Below are 23,372 nucleotides of genomic sequence, written 5' to 3' on the forward strand. Positions count from 1 at the left end.
ATCCCTTGGGATATTACTTCTGTTTTTCAAAATATGTTAGGAAATATGCTCCCCACAGTATAAAAATTAAAATCCTTGGGCTAAACCCTCTCAATTGAAATTCTTTGAATTTTTTATTTCAAATGGATTTGTTTATTCCCACAAAACTTTACCCTGTCATGTATGGCCATAAGTTAGTTCACAAATATTCTAATATTAAACCTAAATATGGAATCATTCCTAAACTGGAGATTCTAGGTAACTAATAACTCTTAGGAAGGTGCAACACATAAATTAGGTTTGAAGTGCAGGGGGTTGATCCAAGTGACATCAAACTATCGATATTATTTTAAGAGTTTTTCTACATGATAAGTTTGCAGATTTCTACAGGATTTCCACCTATAAGTGGCCATGCTTCTATTATCATTCATATAGATGGCACACATACTCAAATCAAAGAGAAGAAAAATACAGGGGTTTTTCATATAAAATTTAAATCAAAACATTATAAGATAAACCTAGAATCTCACCACAACTCTGTTGACAAAAAAAAATCCACATGAAATTGCATTTCTAATTGATTTTAAACAAAATTCCATTTACTCATCAAGCTTGTGACAAATTTACACACCCAAAAATTGAAAGACTTCATAAAGAAGATTCCCATGTTCACCCTCGAACTGTTGAAAAGAAAAAAATGCAAATAACATATACATAAATAAATAACATATTGCAATTAAACCTTTCATTTATAGAACATTTGTGGAATTTTTACAGTGTAATTCAAATGAAGGCTCTTTAAAAGTATGTGATGTCATATTTTTTACAAAGTAAGCATGTTAGATCCCTATACTACTAGTGTAACCCCTTATTGTTATTAGTACAACCCCCTTATAATATTGTTGTGCCCATGTAGTCCCCATATTGTTATTATTGTGCCCCATAGAATACCACTATTGTTATTATTGTGCCCTTACATTATTATTGTTATGTCAGCTCTGATTATATTATGACCCCTTAAACTCCTATATATAGAAAGGAGGTCTTGTCATTTGTATCATCCAAGAATTGTTCATTTGTGTAATGTAAAGTAGTTTTCCCCCTCAAAGAGACTGAATTCTAAGGCGTTGATCTTTCTTTTCTATCTTTTTGTGAGCTGGTTTCATAACATTTGGTATCAGAGCTTTGGATTCTAGGGTTTCGCTGCTCCAAATTGGTCATCGTGGAATTTTCATTATAACTTATTTTCTGTGATGTTTCAGAAACTAAAAAAAACCCATTTGAGCCGAAATCATTCTGAAGTTTGGGTCCAAATTTCATAGCTTGTCTCGCTATATTTTCGAAGATATGATCTAAGGAATTTAGGGTTTTTGCAGACTCCTGAATTACATTCCAAACAGGTGACCTGGGGAAAATCGTCATAACTTTTGTCTGAGCATCAAATTGAAAATTCGTAAAAAGTTTCAGAAAGAGGAAGGCCTATAGGTTTCTGTAGATCAGTTTCAGGTACTAAGGTTGAAACAGTGACACGTGGCACTTTGTACAAGTTTGCTCTACTGAACTAGTCTATAATCAAGTCATCGTGGGAGATTTGGCATAACTCTTCCTTGGAGAATCCAATCTTGATCAGACTTGAGGGGTTAGAAAGAGGACTCAAAGGAATATTGTAGGACGTGATTTCAGATATTTGAGATCCGCATCTACAGAGATACAACAGATTAAATATCGAGCTCTTACAAAGTGAAAAAAAAGGTGTGTAGTTTTTTTAATTTTTGCATAAGATTGGTTTGAAAAATTAGTTTGAAGGAATTCAAAGTAAATAGTGAAGAATTATTAGCATTAATTGATGCCCCGAAGAAAGAAAATGGAAACACCTAGTAAGCAACCTGAAATCTCTAGCATGACTCGTGAAGAAGAGGAAGAAATGCAACATGATATATCAAAATTACAAGACCAAGTACAACAAATTTCACTCTCACAAAAGGTAACAAAAGCCAAGATGAATGGCGTGGAAGCTAATATGAATGGCATGCAAGTTAAGATGGATGGCGTGGAAGCTAAGATGGATGGCATGGAAGCTAAGATGAATGGCATGGATGTTAAGATGAATGGCATGGACGCTAAGATGGAAGAATTGAAGATAAATTTGAATAAGTTGCTACAATAAATGGTTACTAATGGTGAAAGGGTAGTGAAGGAAACTCATGATGAGAACAAAATAAATGTTAATCATGATTCCATAGACTCTAATGTTGGATTGAAGACCCACCATGTTCCAAAAATCGATATGAGGAAGTTTGATGGCAAGGATCCCTGAACATGGATACTACAGATGGAGCAATTTTTCAATCTCCATAATGTGCAAAACATACAAAAGGTACGTATTGCAACTTTATAGTTGGAACCAGATCAATTTGTATGTATCAATGGCTTTGCTCTCGTAAACAAATTGTCACTTGGGCAATTTTTACGGAAGAAATGATAGCACATTATGAGGATAAAAAAAGCAACACCTTTTTTAGCCAATTGATAAATCTCAAACAAAAGGGTTCAATGATGGAGCACATTGAGGACCTTCAAAAATTGAACATACGAGTAAAAGATATTCCAAAGGATCATAGGATTGATGTGTTCATAGGGACTTTAAAGGATAATATCCAACATGATGTTTGCCTTTGGGAACCTGATTCATTGGAGAAGGCGTTTAGGTTAGCAAGAAAAATTGAAAGCAAAATTATGGCAACCAGGAAGCCTACCACTCACAAATATAAAGATGGAAGTGTTGTTGCCCCTAGCCTTCCACAATGTACAAGGTTGAGACCACAACAATTGGAAGTAAAAAGAGCAAAAGGGCTTTGTTACAGTTGTGATAGCAAATACACTAAAGGTCATAAGTGTGTTGAGAATAGATTGTGAAGAGGAGGAAGAAAAGGAACAAGAAATGTCAAAAGAAGAGGATATACTCCAGGAACAAACCCTAGATAAAGAAGAAATGAATCTGACCATATCTTGTAATGCATTGGCTGGAATTACCACTCCTCAAACTATCAAGATAGAAGGACATCTCAAGAAGAAAAAGGTAATAGTGTTGATAGATTCGGGAAGTACCCATAATTTTATTCATTGTAAGACAGCCAAGGAATTGAATTGCTTCCTATATCCAGCACCAGAGTGTCAAGTGATGGTTGCAAGTGGAGGAACCATAAATTGCTCTGGAAAGTGCCATAATATCAAGCTATCCATGGGAAAATATGTATTGAATAGCCCAATGCTTTCCATTCCAATGGGTGGTGTTGATGTTGTACTAGGAGTCCAATGGCTACAATCCTTGGGTACAATAGCTTTTAATTTTCAATAACTTTTCATGAAATTTTGTGTAGAAGGAAAGGAATTTGAATTAAGGGTTATTGCAGGAAAACCAGGAAAGATAATCAACTCTAACGGTATGACAAAGCTTCTAAAGAAGGAACAATGAGGCGTAATTGCACAATTATGTTCGCTAGAGGTTCCCACATAGAAATCATCTATTTCTCCAGATCTCCAAAAAGTCTTTGACAATCATTCCAAGGTATTTGAGACTCCCGAAGGCCTCCCACCTATTCGTGATCATGATCATGCTATTCATTTGATTCCAGAAAGTGTTCCTCCAAACATCATGCTGTACAGATATCCCTATGCCCAAAAGAGTGAAATTGAATGTATGGTTGCAGAAATGCTAGAGGCTGGTATAATTCAACCTATTCAAAGTTATTTCTTTGCTCCAGTAGTATTGGTGCACAAGAAGGATGGATTATGGCGCATGTGTCCGGATTATAGGGAGCTCAACAACCTCACTATTAAAGATAAATTTCCCATTCTTGTCATTGATGAATTATTGGATGAATTGCATGGATCAATTTACTTCACCAAGTTGGATCTTCGTTTAGGATATCATCAAATCAGAATGAAGATTGAAGACATTCTGAAAATAGCATTTAGAACTCATGAGGTTCATTATGAATTTTTGGTCATGCCTTTTGGCCTTACCAATGCACCTTCTACATTTCAAGGTTTGATGAACTCCATTTTCAAACCCTTCCTTAGAAAATTTGTGTTAGTATTTTTTAATGATATACTAATCTACAACAAGTCTTGGAAGGATCATATTCAACATGTTGAGAGGGTGCTCAAACTATTGGAGGAGAAACAATTATATGCAAAAAGCTCCAAATGTTTCTTTGGTTTACAAGAGGTGGAATATCTGGGTCATATTGTATCTCATGAAGGTGTTAAGGTAGACCCTAGCAAAATTAAATCCATTAAGGAATGGAAAATCCCCACATCATAAAGCATATGTGAGGATTTCTCGAGTTGACAAGGTATTATCCCAAGTTTGTTAAGAATTGTGGGAGAATAGCAGCACCTCTAACAACATTATTGAAGAAAGATGCATTTTCATGGACTCTTTAAGCAACAAAGGCCTTCGAACACCTTAAAGAGGCAATGTACCAAGCACCAGTCTTAGCCACGCCGAACTTCGCAAAAACCTTTATTGTGGAATGTGATGCTTTAGGAAATGGAATTGGTGTTGTTTTAATGCAAGATGAAAGACCCATTGCTTTCGAAATTCATCCAATCAAAGGAAAGTATTTACACAAAGCTATTTATGAGAAGGAAATGTTGGAAATACTACATGCACTTAAGAAATGGCAACCCTACCTAATGGGAAGACACATCAAGGTAAAAATAGATCATGATAGTCTTAAATACTTTTTAGAACAAAGATTATCCTCTGAAGAGCAACAAAAATGGGTCACAAAGATGTTGGTTTATGACTTTGAAATCATCTACAAAAAAGGAAAGAAAAATGTTGTGGCAGATGCACTCTCAAGAAAGGATGAGGATGTGGAAGCATTGTTTGGTGCTATTTCTATTATCCAACCAAATTGGATAAACGAAGCAAGGGATGAATGGAAGAAGGATGAACAAGTGTGGCCACTCATTCAAAAGTTACAAAAGATCCCAGTTCAAACAATATTTCCACTTGACGAGGAAGGAAAAATCATATTGGAACCTGGAGTAGTCACAGAAACAAGAACTCGACAACTATGAAATAAATCAATTTTAGAGTATCTCATCAAGTGGAAGAACTTACCCACTGAAGATTCCACATAGGAGGACAAGAATTTTATACAGAAGCATCAAGAACTACTCAAGTGTTGAGGACAACACTTTTTGAAGGAGAGGGGCATGTTAGGTCCCTATACTACTAGTGTAACCCCTTATTGTTATTAGTACAACCCCCTTATAATATTGTTGTGCCCATGTAGTCCCCATATTGTTATTATTGTGCCCCATAGAAGACCACTATTATTATTATTGTGCCCTTACATTATTATTGTTATGTCGGTGCTGATTATATTATGACCCCTTAGACTCCTATATATAGAAAGGAGGTCTTGTCATTTGTATCATCCAAGAATTGTTCATTTTTGTAATGTAAAGGAGGTTCCCCCTCGAAGAGGCTGAATTCTAAGGCTTGATCTTTCTTTTCTATCTATTTGTGAGTTGGTTTCATAACAAAGCAAGTATGGATATGTGAGAGGTGTGTTTGTTTTTATTTTCATAGACAGTGAGGAACTAATCATATAGATGGGATGAGCCATGGCATCGACAACACCAATTAATATTTAGTGTGGTATCAATATGTGAATGATGTTCTTGCCAGTGAGCACGTATTTTCCTGATTGCATATCTTTCATGGATGTGGGTTATTTTTTTGCAGGAGTTTTCTTATCTTGTAAAGCAAGATAATAGTTGACCGCAAAAAATGAAGAGGCAAAGATTGTGGTGACATGATCTTGGTTTGTATATCTTATAAGGCAAGTACCTATTGTTGAATTTCTCGACAATATTCGTATAGAATGTACAAGTAGATTATATCCATATCTGTTGGTTATAAAAAAAAGAGAAATAGTAATTGTTAATGAAATTGAATGTTTAAAGCATTAAAAAAAAAATTACACAACGTAAGTAAATATAAACCTTTTATCTAAAAATCAATAGAACAATGTGAGGTTAAATGCAATATTAAGAAATTGTATGTTAAAGTTGGTTAAGTAGCAAGTGATGTTTACCATGGGTAAATTTAGAAGATAGAGTGTATGGTTGACTAGAGTATATTCTCTTGTGGATATTTTGACGCGAGCAATGATTCTTCTTGTTGCCTACATTTGAGATATGGATTATCTTGCATGCGTGAGAAGCATGAGAATGGAATTGATGGATTGATATGAAGGTTCGACAACAATCTTACTCTTGATATGGAAGTGAATGTTAAACCTTGTCATTCTTTGGTGCCAATGTCTACAATTTCCTTGTCTAATGTCATACCCTATAATTTATGTATTGTTAAATCCCATGTCACTCAAAGGGGCATTGCCAACATGAACCCCTTGTAATGAGCGAAATGGGTACATATGTTGGATTTGAAATTTCCCATGGTGTTCCTTTATATTGGTGAAAGTAAACCACCATGAAGGACGACAAGTCTAGGTGCTTTGAGTTAGGTGCATATAATATTGAAATGAGTTTGCCAAGCACACCATTAACAAATTCTGCATTGACCCACAAGTTTTTGGTGAGTATAACTTTTTGCTCATTGCATAAGAGGACCTTTGCATCCAAATGTTCATCTTTTATTACAAGAGAAGTGTGTTGTATTTGTTACCCTCCAGAGCATATTGCAATTGGCATGTTCAATGAGGTCAAAGCCGAAGACTTTCACATGCGTTGTTGTAAGTCTGCAATGTTGTTTTTGCAATTGCTCTACCTTGGATCGACCAATATTTTTAGTGGGGATTGAGTGCCTTGAATGATATAGTTGTAGTTGTTTATGTGTTCGTTGGAGTTACTATATGGGGAAAATACTCTTATGTTGATGAAGAGCTATCCCTGAGTGTGTTTTCCTTTGCATATAGTAGTGCTGATGAGTCTCTAATCAATGTTGCTTGACATCTCAGAACCTCAAGTTCAATAAATCTTATGGACCTTGCATAAATGAAAGAAGAAGAAAATAATATAGAATCCATTAGAATTTTTTCTAAATGAAGGAAGAGTGAAAAGAGACAAATTCGAAAGAGAGTTAAGGCAAAATTTTGGCCTTACGAAGAGTGTTGGAAGATAATGGAAGCTACTTTTTTAAGAAAAACTATTGAGCCGACTTGGATGTGTCTAGATGCAACATGTTCAATATATGAACATGGCAACAAAGTCTAGTGTTGATGTGTTCCATCAAAGAGAGAAATGTGGAAGTGTGGGGGTGTACTTCTTGCTGATGTAACATAGCTTATGCCAATTATTTAGAGTAGTGGTTGAATCTTCGTAGAGCCATTCAACAGCATAGAAATGACATTCTTAGTCAAGGTTGGTTCCATGATATTAACATGGTACAATCTTGGTTCATCAAGATAAACCTCTAATTTTGTTCAATGCATTGGAAGAGATATAAAAACATAGTACTATAAGTTATACAAGGAAAGCATGAATTAGAATTGCAAATTAGAATTCCTTCAGCAAGGACATGATTCTTCTTTTACAACTTAATTGGATATCTTCTTGGACACCTTCGTTAAGATTGTTTTCCACTAGACACTATTGTGACATGGCACCCAATATATGGGCTCTTGGGAGATACTATAAACTAGGGGCCAAAAAACCAAATAGCTAGTTTTGTGCCTTTAATGTTAGTTCCTTCAAGTACAAAACCTTGTGAGGTCTCGGTCATCTAGTTCACAGCTAGTAAGTGGATCTTGAGAATACCCTTGCACATAAATATAAAGAGACTTCAGTATATATGACTTTTAGATGGTTGTTTCATGACCTAAAAGGCATACTTTGTGGAATTTCAAGATAGGTTAGACCTTTTGGAACTGGATTTATGCAGATTGTCACATTCTTTTGTTCTTCCTCTTCATTGGAATTTGGCCATTTAATGGAGACAAATATTAAAGAAGCAACACATTATAGTTTATTAGCTGATGATAACAAATAATTGCAAGACCTCCTAGCATGAAATGCAAGATTACAAGGCAATACAGTGCATACAAGCAAAATCAGAAAGTAGATAGTGAGAAGATATTTCCTTGTTTTAATAGCTAACATTATAGTTAAGGCCATAAAACGATATATAAATAAATAATCATAGCTAACCATTTCTGCCAGATCATTTTGGGTATTTAGGGTCACAACATAACCCTACATAATTTGACCCTTTGAACAAGGACACAAATCAAGATGTACTTCAACTCCAAATGATACACATACAAGTTGAACAAGGAAGAAGGGGTCAAATCAACATTGTGACCCAGGAAGCTCACAATTTGCACCAAAAGATGATTTAATCCCATCACATCCGTAACCATATCAACAAGGCAAACTCTTCCTAAGAAATTCATATGCTCTCAAGGAACAAAAAAGCAATCCAATTGTGCATAAATCGTATCCTAACCTTAATAATAATTGGCCCAAGTGAACCAATCATTATAGTCAAGCCCTGTTTTTTCCAAATGTGATCAAATATCTAAGAAGTGAGCCTTTACACAAAGACCAAACCCACTCATTATCTCCTTATAGGACTTCATCCACAACTTGGACTAAAATCCCTACATGTTACTTATTGAAACATGTATCAAAATACTTCCAAGTTGTCGTTGAAGCATTGGAACCAATGCCTTCAAGGCTTAAAAATATTTTTTTGAGCTTGTAAAGGACTTACGACTAATGAAGTTGGGACTCTAAGGGGTTTTGTGTTAATTTTGGCATCTCATGGACAAATTCTCTCCTTTGGAAAATCTTCCTCATCAAGGAAGACCCATACTAGCCCTTGGAATAATTTAATTTGGTTAAGGAAAATTATATTTTTAATATGGAAACCCACATGTGCACAAAAGGATAGGTCAACCAAAAAGAGAAATTGGACACCCTTTGATGGCTATAAATACAAGTCAAGTGACCCTCATTTGGTGATTATCAATCATTCTTCTTTCTTTGGTTTGGCTCACATAGGTCTGTAATTAGTTCGTGAGAAATTTATTTGCATAGGTCTGAAATTGCAGGGTTTGAGCTCACATGTATAGATTAGGGTTTATGGTTCGCATCCACAAGGTTGACAGAGAATATTTTTGGCTACAGCCGCATGCACACAAGCCTCTATGTGCAGCTGGAACATTTAAACCGCAAGCATATCTCTCTCTTCATGCGACTGGAAATTAGGTTTTCATTTGACAATTGACTGTTAATTTTGTCAGTTGACCACAGATGTTGATAGTTGATTGTAGGCTTCTGAATCATGATTTTGATTAGTATTATTGTTTGGTTCATCTCTGGGATATTGTTTGGTTGTTTTTACTGCATAGCCTTATGAATGAACAAATTGGTCATTGTACCCTCTCTTTGTTGAAACATTCAATGACAATCTAATAAGAAGAAGAATTTGAAAGGGTTTTCCCTCTTGTGGTGTTTTTCCCTGGTCTCCAACCAATCCTGGTGTCTCTGTGTGTGAATAATTTCTTCTATTTTTCCTTTATGTTCTGTGCATTGATGATGATATTGTTCTTTTTTATAATTGCATATGTTGTTAACGATGCTATGATGTTGTGGGGTGAATTAAATATGTAAATGATGAAATGTAATTATCCAAAGCAAAGAACAATATAGCCCTAAGAAAAATTAACATGGTATCAGGATTGGGCTGAAGAAAATTCATTGAGATCACCCCTGATAAGACACCTTTGATGGAATAAAGAGAAGATGGAGGAGACCTAAAAGAATCCTAGGGTTTGAAGGAAACCCTAGGCAATCTGGTTATTATGGTTTGATGGATTACAGGAGGTTAGGGTTTGAAAGAAACCCTAGAAGATGATAAAGGCTTGAGGTTTACAATCTTGGAAACCTAGCATGATAAGTGAGAAGTTGTTCTAGCATTTGTGATAGAATTATTGTAACCCTAGATGGGATAACCTTATTAGGTATGGTTGCTCATGAAGTCAATGGGAATATTGAAGGAAATAATGTTACATGGATAATACTAACTCTTGGAGGTCGGTTCAAGTGGGAGATGATCACTTTTCATTAAAGATAAGTACCTTCTAGATTTATGTTATTTATTTGTGATACTAGATTTATTGTTTTGATTACTGTTTAGCCTTCCTGCATATTTGAGTATTTGAATACTTCTAATCTCTAGATGAGATGTGATAAGCAGACAATTCTTGAGTTTCATCTAAGCTGTAGGAAAAGAGAGCTAGTGAGGGAAGTAAAGAGTTGGTGCTAGAAAAGGAAAGAAGTACCTGAAGAAAGTTTTTGAAAGTTTTCAAAGTAGCATATGGAAATTGTAATATGCAAGTACTATAGTTTCCAATGACAAATAAGTGATACAAGTTGCAAAGGTATATGAATACTACAAGGTATGTGTAGTATATTGTTTCAGTGTTACGATATAACTGCAAGATTGGATGGCAAGTTAAGCCCTAATATATGACGAGAATGTCACCTTCATAAATTACTCATGCTTTCATATGAAAGAAAGTATGCTTTCTGGTGCTCTTGAAAATTGGCAAGCATCTTACATTTTATTATACATGATGGATTTCCTAATTTTATAAAGCTAGTTAGAAACATTGATTTTGATAACACGATATTATTATTAATGCTTGCGATAAGCATAATAACCCTGATAATAAAAGGGTAGCAATAAGTTTGATAATCCTATTGATCTTGGTTAGGTTTTGTTAAGCTTAGTAAAGTTGAAAAGTGGTAAAATTGGATTCCATGTCTTTATTGTTGAGTAATATGGTAAAGAAGTGATGTTGTGATTATAATTCTTGTAGTATGAATATACACTTGTCAATTACCCTAATTATATGACACTAACCTTTGATGAATATTTGATGACATGTCCATATGTGACAATGAAGCAGTTGATGATGATTTGTTATGACTATGATGAATATATGTTTCAAAACCCGATATAGTTTGACCCCTTGATCTAACAATTTTGTTGATGCATAACAATATTATGAAAGTCAGGTTGATGCCTTGATTAATGTTGATTGAAGTGGCTTCCCATATAGAGATAAACTCTCCATAAGATCCCAACACTTATTATTATTTGCAGATGCCTCTTGATTGTTCAGACAAGGTTTCTAGACATGAATGGCCATCTGATGTTGGTGAAGAAGTTTTGACAAGTTCTGATCTGAGTAGAAAAGGTTTCTCGTAGTTCAAGGCCCAGAATTTGGGAGAAAGGCTTAAGAGTGACGTTATAGGCCTCCCAGCCACATAGAAGAAGGCCTATGGGTGTAGCTAAGCATGAAGGATACAAAAACTAAAACCAATGCATGAAAATCAAAAGTGCACCGGGATTATGACAAATCTATAAACATGAAGCAGATGATAAATAGTTTTGTGATCAGGGAAGCTTTAAGGAACTGTAAGATCTACATAATGTTTGACTTGTTGCAGAGAAAGTGAACGTATTGACTTATCTTGTGTTTGCAGGAGTCTGTAGTATGCATATCAGTATGTTATTTGCCTTGATTTGATCATTGAAGCTAGCATGTGACAATATTTGGTAAAAGTTGCAACAGTTTGACAAATATTTGAATTATTGGCTTGACTTAATATAGATAAGAAATATTGGAATTTTGCCATGATGATTGACAATTCATAGATATGTTTTGGCTCGTGGATTGATTGAATTCACAATGATAACAAGTCATGGTTTTGATCAGATATTGCAATGGTGATTTGCCTTGATGTGGCACGACAGTAAGGGCATAGTGACTCTCAGTGATTAATATTGGTATTATATATTAATTATGTATTGGCATCATTGGTATTATCACATTGGTTGAAGTGTAAACAATTGTGCTTCAATATGCAATGATCTCACAATGAATGGATGGAACTTATATGACTTCTCCTTGGTGTATGCCCTTACATCTAGGGACATAAATGATTCATATTATCATCATGTGGATAGCTTAATAAAGTTTTGCTGGATGATGCTTGGTAAAATACAATTGTTGACATGACAATAGATAAGGTTGTAATCTGATATTTTGGTGTGAGCTCTACCTAGCACTTGGTATGAAGAGTTTGATAGTGATATGAGCAGGAACTTGCATGGATTTCATTTGGCATTTAAGGCTTGATAAGTCGACTTGGTTAATTTGATTGCACAATATTGATTTGTTTGAGGTTGAGTATATTGGTTTGGTCAATATTATGTTTGCAGAAAGCATTGTATGGCTTGAAGCAAGCTTCCTGATCCTGGTATGTCTACATTGACAATTACCTAGTAAAGCCTGGAAGATGTGTTGACCTGAACTTCTACTTCAAAATGGTCCAAGGTATGCTTTTGATTTTTGGTTTATATTTTGACGATCTATTCTTGGCAGGTAACAAGCTTTTGATGATAAAAGTAAGAGGGAAATGGCCTCTAAGAATGAGATGGAAGACCTTGGCATGATGCACTACTTTCTGGGATTAGAAATTTGGAAAAGGAAAAGATGTTGTGAAGTTATTTGGCATGATGGAATGCAAATCCTTGGACACCTCGATGGAATTGAAGTTCAAGAAGTTATGCAGAGATATTTTGAACCTGACTTGGAAACTGAAAATTGATTGAAGCATTGATGATCCTTGTGAACACCCATTTAGATATATGTTTTGCATAGAACAACCTAAATCAATTCATGATTGAGCCGCTTCATACACATTGAGTTGTCACCAAGCACATTTGCATGGGACGGTCAATCTTGGTCTAAGATATTCTTCCAGAGATGTATAACTACATGGATACACTAATGTTGACTGGGCTAGAAAGCATTCTTGATAGGAAGAGCACATTTGGGTGTTGTGTTAGCTTGGATCTGCCATGATGTTTTGATGACATAGAAATTTGTAGCTTTAAGCAGACTAAGGTTGAGTACATTGTCACTAACATGGCTAGATGTGAGACAATTTGGTTGAGAAATCTCTTTGGAGAGCTAGTGTGGGAAGTGAAGAGTTGGTGCTAGAAAAGGAAAGAATTACCTAAAGAAAGTTTTTGAAAGTTTTCAAAGTAGCATCCGAAAATTATAATGTGAAAGTACTATAGCTACCAATGACAGATAAGTGATACACGTTGCAAAGGTATATGAATACTACAAGGTATGTGTAGTATATTGTTTTAGTGTTATGATATAACTGCAAGATTGGATGGAAAGTTAAGCCCTAAGGTATGACGAGAATATAACCTTCATAAATGACTTATGCATGCATATGAAAGCAAGTTTGGTTTATGGTGCTCTTGATAATTGGCAAGTATCTTACATTTTATTTACATGATGGATTTCCTGATTTTATAAAGCTAGATAGAAACATTGATTTTGATAACGCGATATTATTATTAATGTTGTTGATAAGCATGATAACCCTAATGATAAAAGGGTAGAAATAAGTTTGATACTCATATTGATCTTGCTTAGGTTTTGTTAAGCTTAGTAAATGTGAAAAGTGATAAAATTGGATGCCCTATCTTGATGGTTGAGTAATATGATAAAGAATTGATGTTGTGATTATAATTCTTGTAGTATGAAGATACACTTGTGATTTACCCTAATTATATGACACTAACCATTCATGAATATTTGATGACATGTCCATAGTGAAAATGAAGTAGTTGACGATGATTTGTTATGACTATGATGAATATATGTTTCAAAACCCGATATAGTTTGACTCCATGATCTAAAAATTTTGTCGATGCATAACAATATTATGATAGACAGGTTGATGCCTTGATTAATGTTTATTGAAGTGGCTTCCCATACAAAGAGAGAAACTCTTCGTAAAATCCCAACACCTATTATTATTTGCAGATGACTCTTGATTGTTGAAACAAGATTTCTAGACATGAGTGACCATTTGATGTTATTGAAGAAGTTTTGACAAGTTCTGATCTGAGTAGAGAAGGTTTCTCATAGTTTAAGCCCCAGTCGTTGGGAGAAAGGATTAATAGTGAGGTTATAGGCCTCCTAGCCACATGGAAGAAGGCCTATGGGTGCGGTTGAGCATGAAGCATACAAAAATTAGAACCTATGCATGAAAATCAAAAGTGCACCAAGATTATGACAAATCTACAGACATGAAGCAGATGTTAGACTTTAAGCTTCTGTGGTCATCTTTTGGAAAATATGACTCAGATCATCCACAGTACTATGTTCATCTTGTCGATGTTTCAAATCCCAAAGGGGATCCATCATCAGGATAGAAAATGAGTGATAGATTGAGAGAAGAATTTACCGACCAAAACAGATAAATAAATACCTAATGAATAATAAATTAAAGTAGAAATCAACTAATTCATAAAACTAAAATATATATACTATTTCATTTTTGTAGGTCAACAGCTCTTCTTTCAATATTTATCCTTGAAATTTCAAGAGAACAGATCTCATTCCATATATCCCCTCTATACAGGGAAATTATGTTAGACTTTAAGCTTTTGTGGTCATCTTTTGGAAAATTATGACTCAGATCATCCACAGTACTATGTTCATCTTGTCGACGTTTCGAATCCCAAAGGGGATCCATCTTTAGGACAAAAAATGAGTGATAGATTGAGAGAATAATTTACTGACCAAAATAGATAAATAAATACCTAATGAATAATAAATTAAAGTAGAAGTTGACTAATTCATAAAACTAAAATATATATACTATTTTATTTTTGCAGGTCGCCAGCTCTTCTTTCAATCTTTATCCTTGAAATTTCAAGATAACATATATCATTCCATGTATCCCCTTCGTACAGGGAAATTATGTTAGACTTCAAGCTTTTGTAGTCATCTTTTGGAAAAATATGACTCGGATCATCCACAGTACTATGTTCATATTATCAACGTTTCGAATCCCAAATGGAATCCATCATCAGGACAGAAATTGAGTGATAGATTGAGAGAAGAACTACCGACCAAAACAGATAAATAAATACCTAATGAATAATAAATTAAAGTAGAAGCTGATTAATTCATGAAGCAGATGATAAAGAGTCCTATGAGCAGGGAAGTTTTAAGGAACTGTGAGATATACATAATGTTTGACTTGTTTCAGAGAAACTAAATGTCTTGACTTATCTTGTGTTTGCAGGATCTGCAGTATGCATATCAGTATGTTATTTGTCTTGATTTGATCATTGAAGCTAGTATGTCACAATAGTTGGTAAAAGTTGCAAGGGTTTGACAAAGATTTGGCTTATTGGCTTGACTTAATATAGATAAGCAATATTGGAATTTTGACATGATGATTGACAGTTCATAGGTATGTTTTGGCTTATGGATTGATTGAATTCACAATGATAACAAGTTGCAATTTTGATCAAATTTTGCAATGGTGATTTGCCTTGATGTGGCATGACAACTAAGGGAATACTGACTCTCAATGATTAATATTGGTATTATATATTGATTTTGTATTCAATCATTGGTATTAACACATTGGTTGAAGTGTAAACAAATGTGCTTCATTATGCAGTGATCTCACAATGAATGGATGGAACATATATGACTTGTCCTTGGTGTATCCACTTACATCTAGGGACATAAACGATTCATATTATGATCATGTGGATGGATTAATAAATTTTGGCTCGATGATGCTTGGTAAATGACAGTTGTTGACATGACAATAGATAAGCTTGTAACCTGATATTTTGGTGTGAGCTCTACCTAGAACTTAGTCTGTAGAGTTTGATAATGATATTAGCATAAACTTTTATGGCTTTCATTTGACATTTAAGGCTTGATAAGTAGGCTTGGTTAATTTGATTGCACAATATTGATTTCTTTGAGGTTGAGTATATTGTTTTGGTGAGTATTATGTTTTGAAGAAATCATTGTATGGCTTGAAGCAAGCTTCCTAAGCATGGTATGTCCTCATTGGCAATTACCTAATAAAACCTGGAAGAAGTGTTGACTCAAACTTCTACTTCAAAATGGTCCAAGGTATGATTTTGGTTTTGGTTTTATATGTTGACAATCTATTCTTGGCAGGTAACAAGGTTATGATGATAAAAGTAAGAGGGAGTTGGCCTCTGAGAATGATATGGAAGACCTTGGCATGACACACTACTTTCTAGGATTAGAAATTTGGAAAAGGAAAGGATGTCGTGAAGTTATTTTTCATGATGGAATCCAAATCCTTGGACACCCAATGGAATTGAAGTTCAGGAAGTTATGCAAAGATATTGTTGAACCTGACTTGGCAAATGGCAGTTGATTGAAGCAATGATTTTCCTTGTGAACACCCATTTAGATACATGTTTTGCAAAAAACAACCTGAATCAATTCATGAATGAGCCACTTCATGCACATTGAGTTGTCACCAAGAAAATTTGCATAGGACGATCAATATTAGTTTGAGATATACTTCCATAGATGTATGACTACATGGATACACTAATGTTGACTGGGCTAGAAAGTATTATTGACAGGAAGAGCACATCTGGGTGTTGTGTTAGCTTGGGATCTGCCATGGTATTTTGATGACATAGAAGTTTGTAGCTTTAAGCAAGACCGAGGTAGAGTACATTGTTGCTAACATGGATAGCTATGAGACAGTTTGGTTGAGAAATCTCTTTGGAGAGTTGTTTGAGGAAATTTTGAACACGAAAATGATACTCCGTAGAGTGGGATCTGATTGGAAGAAAATCTTTTATATTGTTGGGACAGAGATATCTTCATGCATTGAGACAATACTTCTATATGAGACAAGCTTAGGCTTGTGGTTGCTACATCTGTAAGAGGGAGAAAGGAAGAATAAGGTATCCTTTTATGTCATGTATTTGTTTTAACATAATATTTGATTTGATGTCTACGTGAACATGAAAATAGAGGACCACTACTCTTGGTAATGCATGAGGTAGGATGATTGAAATTTTCAGTGAACTTTTTAAGCAAGTATCAAATATGAGCACGTTGATATGTTTATGATCTATAGAGAGAAGGTCTGATCAAGGACACTAAGATAGTTCTTCCCCCCTGTTTAAGCTCAGAGGGTGAGGAATTGAGCCATAGAGCTCCTAGGGTTGAAGGACCTATGGACAATAGGGTATTTCCCCTATATGTCACCCATAAGGTAGAAGATGTATGCTCCCCTATCTTGGTCTAGCAGATTATAACCCAGTTAGAATCATATCCAAAAGGCAGGCTTGTTCGGATTATTGCTCCCCACCTGGCCAATGGGTTGAGAAAGCCTGGGGGTGTGTGATCCTTACCTTTAGTAAGTCGGGTATCTCACTAAAGTTGGATTATGATGCATGTTTTCTACCACATGACTCTTGAGGGTCATTGTTGGGAAGATCGTTTGGTATTAGGATGGATAAGATATTATCTCTCATATTGCTCTACATAGGGCGGAAGACGCATGCTCCCCTATGAGATGAATTGGGGTCATAGTGTCCCATAGGACCTTCCCCACTGTCATAGACATGAGGTGATATTATCCCATAGGACATTCCTCATTTTCATTGGATTCCAGGTCGAGATGGGCTCCTCGATGTGGTTTCAAGTTAAGCAAGGCTCCCTTATGTTAAGCTCTTTGATGTTTTCTGGGTAGTAGCATTGGTTTCCCCGCCTGCTGATTGTTCCGAGTGGTAGCAGTGGATCCTCGATGAATAGAGGGTGGTAGCTTGGACTCCCCTCTGATGTCAAATTCTTCTTCTTTTAGATTCGAGAGTGTTTAAGATATAAGTCGAGATACAAAGAGAATCATAGATAAGCATAGATGAGCAGGCATGAGCATATATGAGAAGGGATGCACAGATATGAGGAGGGATGAGAAAATATGAGTGGAGATGAGCAAAGATGACATTTGATGATGTTGAGATACTTGTGATGAGACATATGTTGCAGTCAGTAATATCTTCCTAGCTGAGAGGAAGTGTTAATTTTTGCAACTCAAGGATAAATTACGTCCTTTGGACAATCTTCCTTATCAAGGAAGACCCCTACTAGCCCTTGGAAAAAAATAATTTAGTTAAGGAAAAATACATTTTTAATATGGAAACCCACATGTGCACAAAAGGATAGGTTGGCCCAAAAGAGAAATTTGACACCCTTTGATGGCTAGAAATACAAGTCAAGTGACTCTCATTTAGTGATTACCAATCATTCTTCTTTTTTTGGTTTGGTTTGCACAAGTCTGTAATTGTTCACAAGGAATTCGTTTGCACAGGTCTAAAATCGCAGGGTCTGAGCTCGCACATACATATTAGAGTTTTTGGTTCGCAACCACAAGATTGACACAAGTTCTTTTGGTTGCAGTTGCACACATGCAAGCCTTTGCATGAGACTAGAAAGTTTCAGCCGCACACATATCTCTCTCTCCATGCAGCTAGAAACTAGGGTTTCATTTGACAGTTGTCTGTTGATTCTGTCAGTTGACCACAGATGTTGACAGTTGATAGTAGGCTTTCGAATCATGATTTTGATTAGTATTATTATTGGGTTCATCTTTGGGATATTGTTTGGTTGGTTTTACTAGATAGTCTTGTGAATGAGGAAATGGATCATTGTACTCTCTCTTTGCTGAAACATTCAATGACAATCTAATAAGAGGAAGAATTTGAAAAGGTTTTCTCCCTTGTCGGTTTTTCCTTTGTCTCCTACCCCCGCTCCTACCAAGCCTAATGTCTCTATGTGTGAATGTTTTTCTTCTATTGTTCCTTTATGTTCCATTGCATTGATGATGATATTGTTCTTTCTGTATAATTTCATATGTTGTTAATGATGTTATGATGTTGTGGGGTGAATTAAATATGTAAATGATGAAATGTAATTATCTAAAGCAAAGAAAAATATAGCCCTATGAAAAAATTAACTTTCTGCTCATATGGACATTCCCTTATTTTATTTTATATCATGCCATCTTTATGTTCTTTTAATTTTTCTGGTTTTCCTTTATGTCATTATGATTCCAAATTTCTCTCCAAGTCAAGGTTATTTTCCTTTAATGAGGAACAAAGCATTTCTTCTCAAAAGTTTAATTTTTTGTTCATAGCTCATAAAAAAATCAAGACATAGTTCAACACATTCTTTAAAATTCCCTAAACAAGGAAGGGAAACCACTCTTGTAAGGCAAATGAAAGCACTAGTTTCCCTCATTTGTTAAACTATTTTGGCACTTGGAAAGGAATTAAATAGTATTAAAAATTTATCAAACCATCCACGAAGATAAATGACCTATAGAATTAAGATGCTTACATAAAGATCTGCCTTTCTAGGTAGTGCCAAAATCATCTAACAGTTTAAGTCTATCTTTCATGTCATGTTTATGCTAGTTTTGTGTCTTTGATGTTACCTCCTTCAAAAATAGACCCTGCGAGGTCTTGGTCATCTAGTTCATAGCTAGTAAGTGGATCTCAATGAAATTAGAGACTGGTAGTGTTCAGATCCATTACATTAGAGGGTGGAGCATAATATCACTTAAAGGATAACATAATAGAGTCCATTCATAAGGCCAACTATCCATTTTAAAAGTCGAGACATCCTCCTCTACTGAATAGAGAAGTCCACTACATTTTTGAGGATACAATTATGTTTTTGAACAACACCACTTCAAAGAAATTATTTACTTGGATTGCTTTCTTAGGTTCCAAAGATAAATATTTGAATGAAAAACATCCAAAATAGTTTGATTTGCCAAATTATTTTAATCAAAACACACTTGTATTCTCCTCTTCATATTACGAGTTTGTGTTATCCAAAACTGCATGGGTAGCAATGTGGAATTTCTTGATTTTCTTTATGTATAAATGAAATACCAAATCCAAATTATCTTCTTGATTTCTACAAAATACCTTTTGCTTGAGATTGATTGACTTTTCTCTTTCTCAATAAACCAATGCTAATATTAGACAAAGAATTCCAAATTAACAAGATATCGATATTGTGCGTGATTTTGGATCCAAAAGTTGCTTTTCCCCTTGTATGTATTGATTCATTTGCCTCTGCAGTTTTTGAAGGCATCAATGAAGCAAGGATTGTTTGAGTTAGTACATCGAGACCTGATGGTTATGTTTGGCAAGTGAAATTTTGTACTTTGGAACTCAATAACCCATTTCCTAACAATGATGTTCCAGTTCATATATGGCAAGGGGATGAGGATGCATTAGTGCAGAATAAATGGCAGAGACTGGGGAAAAACATAGTAGGGGCTATTGATACACTGAAGAACATGTTGAATCTTGACACCATATCCAAAGATGGATCCAGAAACAGACGTAGGAAGGTGGTTTGGGGAATTGTGCTCAAGAATTTGACGTAGTTATACCCTGGGAGCCAGTTTTTGGAGAAGTTCATCATCAATTTCATAAAGAATTTTGATTCAATGCCTCTTAGTTATGCTCAAGTTGAATTTTATATGAAGGAATTTTTTCTTCACATTTGTTTGATAGAACGAGCAACAAAATACTATCTTTCATTTCTAATATATGAAGTGAGAAATATTAAAAATCCACCTACTGATGCATTTGAATTCCCTAAATCCAACTCTGCATCGTCTTATGATGAGATTTGCCTCTTCAAGATCGTCATTTCTTGTAATTATATTATGTAATGCATCCTCCCACATTTACCCAATTTCACATGCTTGCCAGGGTAAACATGAGACGAGTGTCACTATGACAAGACTCGACCTCCAAGTTCCATTTAAGGAAGTGGGGCCTATGAACTGAACACTTACTGACATCCCACAGGGACTACAGATCACTCAGGAGCTCGAAAACCACCCTAGGCGATCAATCCCTGAGCTGGTACACTTTTTCTCTGACCTGACACCCCAACGGCACACACAACAAGACAAGAGTGCAGTTATGGGGCCCCAATCGCACGCACAAGCCTTTTTCCATGGAGTTATGACTTAAATCCTCCAGTTTAGTGCCAACAGTTCCAAGATCTAAGCCACTTTTTCAGGATAGCCTCTAGACCACTGTCCATAACTTCCTGTAACATTCCAGAATCATAATTAACATGAAGACAATGCCAAACATTCAAACTTGAACCAAGAACTTGACCTAGACATGCCTAATCCATAACAGACATTACATCAAACATATAGTAAACATGTAAGCTATAGGACATGATTGCATATCTCACCATAAATTGATAGTCTTCATCTAAGACTTGCCAAGAAGGTTCTAAGCCCTCTCTAGCTAGCTACAATAGCACTTGTTAGTCCATGCATTCATCGACCAATCAATAACTTATCAAAACATGTCAAGAGCCATATATATGTTACATCATATAATCATCATATAAACAACAAATAACAAACATATAAACCATGGAAATCAACCATAATGTCAACATGATAACCAGTACAAGTGTTCATAAATCACAATAGGAAATTAGTTCTTATTAACATATGAAGATACCAACCAAGTCATGGACTTCCATGTAACAACCTCTGGTTGATTTTCAATGTAAAAATATATGACCAAGGTCATGAGACATGTATTCCAAGTTGAATGGTGGGCAAAACATCCTAGTGGGTGTCATTTTTGGTTTATTTATGGCTGAGGTGATTGGCAAAGTGGCATTAATTGGCATTTATTTATGAAAATAAAAGAAAATAGGAGAAATGGAAGGTGAAGAGTCATAAATTTGCATGAGGAGGAAATTGAAGGAAAAATAGAGGAAAATGAAGAAAATAGAGCACTCAGTGATAAAAAGGCTTATGAGGATCAATTCACAAACTTTTGTCAATCTTAGCTTGGAGCTCTCTTATATTCTCTTACTCTCTCATACTCTTACACACTTAGAGTATTCTTGGAGAACTTTGGCATACATTGGATTTGGAGAATGAAGGCAAAGGAAAGAAACAAAGCACAAGGGAACACGTGGATCAACAACTACAGCTAGATTTCTTTCTAAGTATCGAGTTGCATATATGATTTCCTTGCTAATTTTGGCATGCATGGTATATGCATGTTGTTTCTTGGTTATGTGTTGTCATTGGCATGGAGATTTACTAGGATTGATAGTGGTTTTAGCCTTGCCTTACAATTTCCTAGATAACTATAGTGTTGTGGGTTTTTCCACTTATTGTTTTCTGGTTGGTTCTTAGGTTCCTTATGGCTATGGGTTGAGTTACTAGTTCTTGGAGTCGTTGGTTGGGAAAAATGCTCTGGAAGCCCTATAACAACATGGGTTGAGTTACTTGTCTTGGAGTCTAGGTTGGGACAAACACTCTGGAGCCCTTAGTGGGTTGAGTTACTAGTCCCTAGAGTAAAATTGGATAAACACTCTATATCCCTGCAAGGTGTGGGTTGAGTTATTAGTTCGTGGAGCCGCGGTTGGAACAAAGGCTCTGGAGCCTTGGAAAACTTGGGTAGAGACCGATATGGTTGGTGTTAGTGATGTCCGACTGTGAGGTGGAAGCACTGGTTGAGGGTTGAGGTGGTTTGGCCTCTGGAAACCCTAGTTTGGTTTGTCTTGGTTTATTCCATGAGATCCCACATTCATACTTGGAATATGGCATGGGGGTGATTGGATGAAAGAAATATTTGGTTCAGCCCAATCTATGGTCGAGTGGTACGTGGAATTCCCTGACTTGGTTTGTATCTTCATATGTTAATAAGAGTTATTCTTCTATTGTGATTCACGTATATTTGAAAGCAATTATGTTGGTGATATTATCGATGGGTTGCCATAATTTATATGTTGGTTATATGTTGGTCATGTGATGTATATTACTTATGGCTCTTGACATGTTTTGATGAATGTATGAATGGTTGATGAATGCATGGACTAACATATGTTATTGTAGCTATTATGAGAGGGCATTACACCTTCATGGTGAGTCTCAGATAATTTTTAGAACCCTATGTTCAGGTATGCATTCATGACCTATAGATTACATGTTCACAATATGTTTGATGAAATGATTATCATGGTTAGGCCTGGTTAGGTCAAGTCCTTGATCAAGTTTTGTATGAATGGATTTGTTCTTATTTTATTTATCATTCTAGAAAGTCTCATTGTGTTATGGGTAGTGGTCAGGAGGCTAGCCTGAAATGTTGGCTCAGAATCCGAGACCGCACCCTTTGAACTAGAAGTTTTGGGCCATAACCACTCCCTTATAGGATTATGCATGCGATTGGAGGCCTATAATCATATGGAGGCCTTGTCATGCATGTGGTTGTGATCCCAAGTCACTAAAACAACAATCTAGCCCAAGGTTTGGGCACTTAGAGTGGTTGTTTAGCTCATGGGTGTCCTCTAGCTCCTAGGGAAAGTCAGTAAGGTTCCTAGTTTGTCGACTCCACTTCCTTAATTGTACTTAGGAGGTTGGGTCATATCATAGTATCC

General features: G+C 35.6%; 1 protein-coding gene across 1 annotated transcript in view; it reads left to right on the top strand.

Moving 5' to 3' along the window:
• Positions 1-23,372, top strand: part of LOC149158152 (uncharacterized) — a 45,623-nt gene that overhangs the window by 21,936 nt on the left and 315 nt on the right. The gene's annotated exons all lie outside the window — the stretch shown is intronic.

This window comes from Pinus tabuliformis, chromosome 5_2, assembly GCF_031772625.1.
Source record: "Pinus tabuliformis cultivar Carrire ecotype Pingquan chromosome 5_2, CPIR1, whole genome shotgun sequence".
NCBI lineage: Eukaryota > Viridiplantae > Streptophyta > Pinopsida > Pinales > Pinaceae > Pinus > Pinus tabuliformis.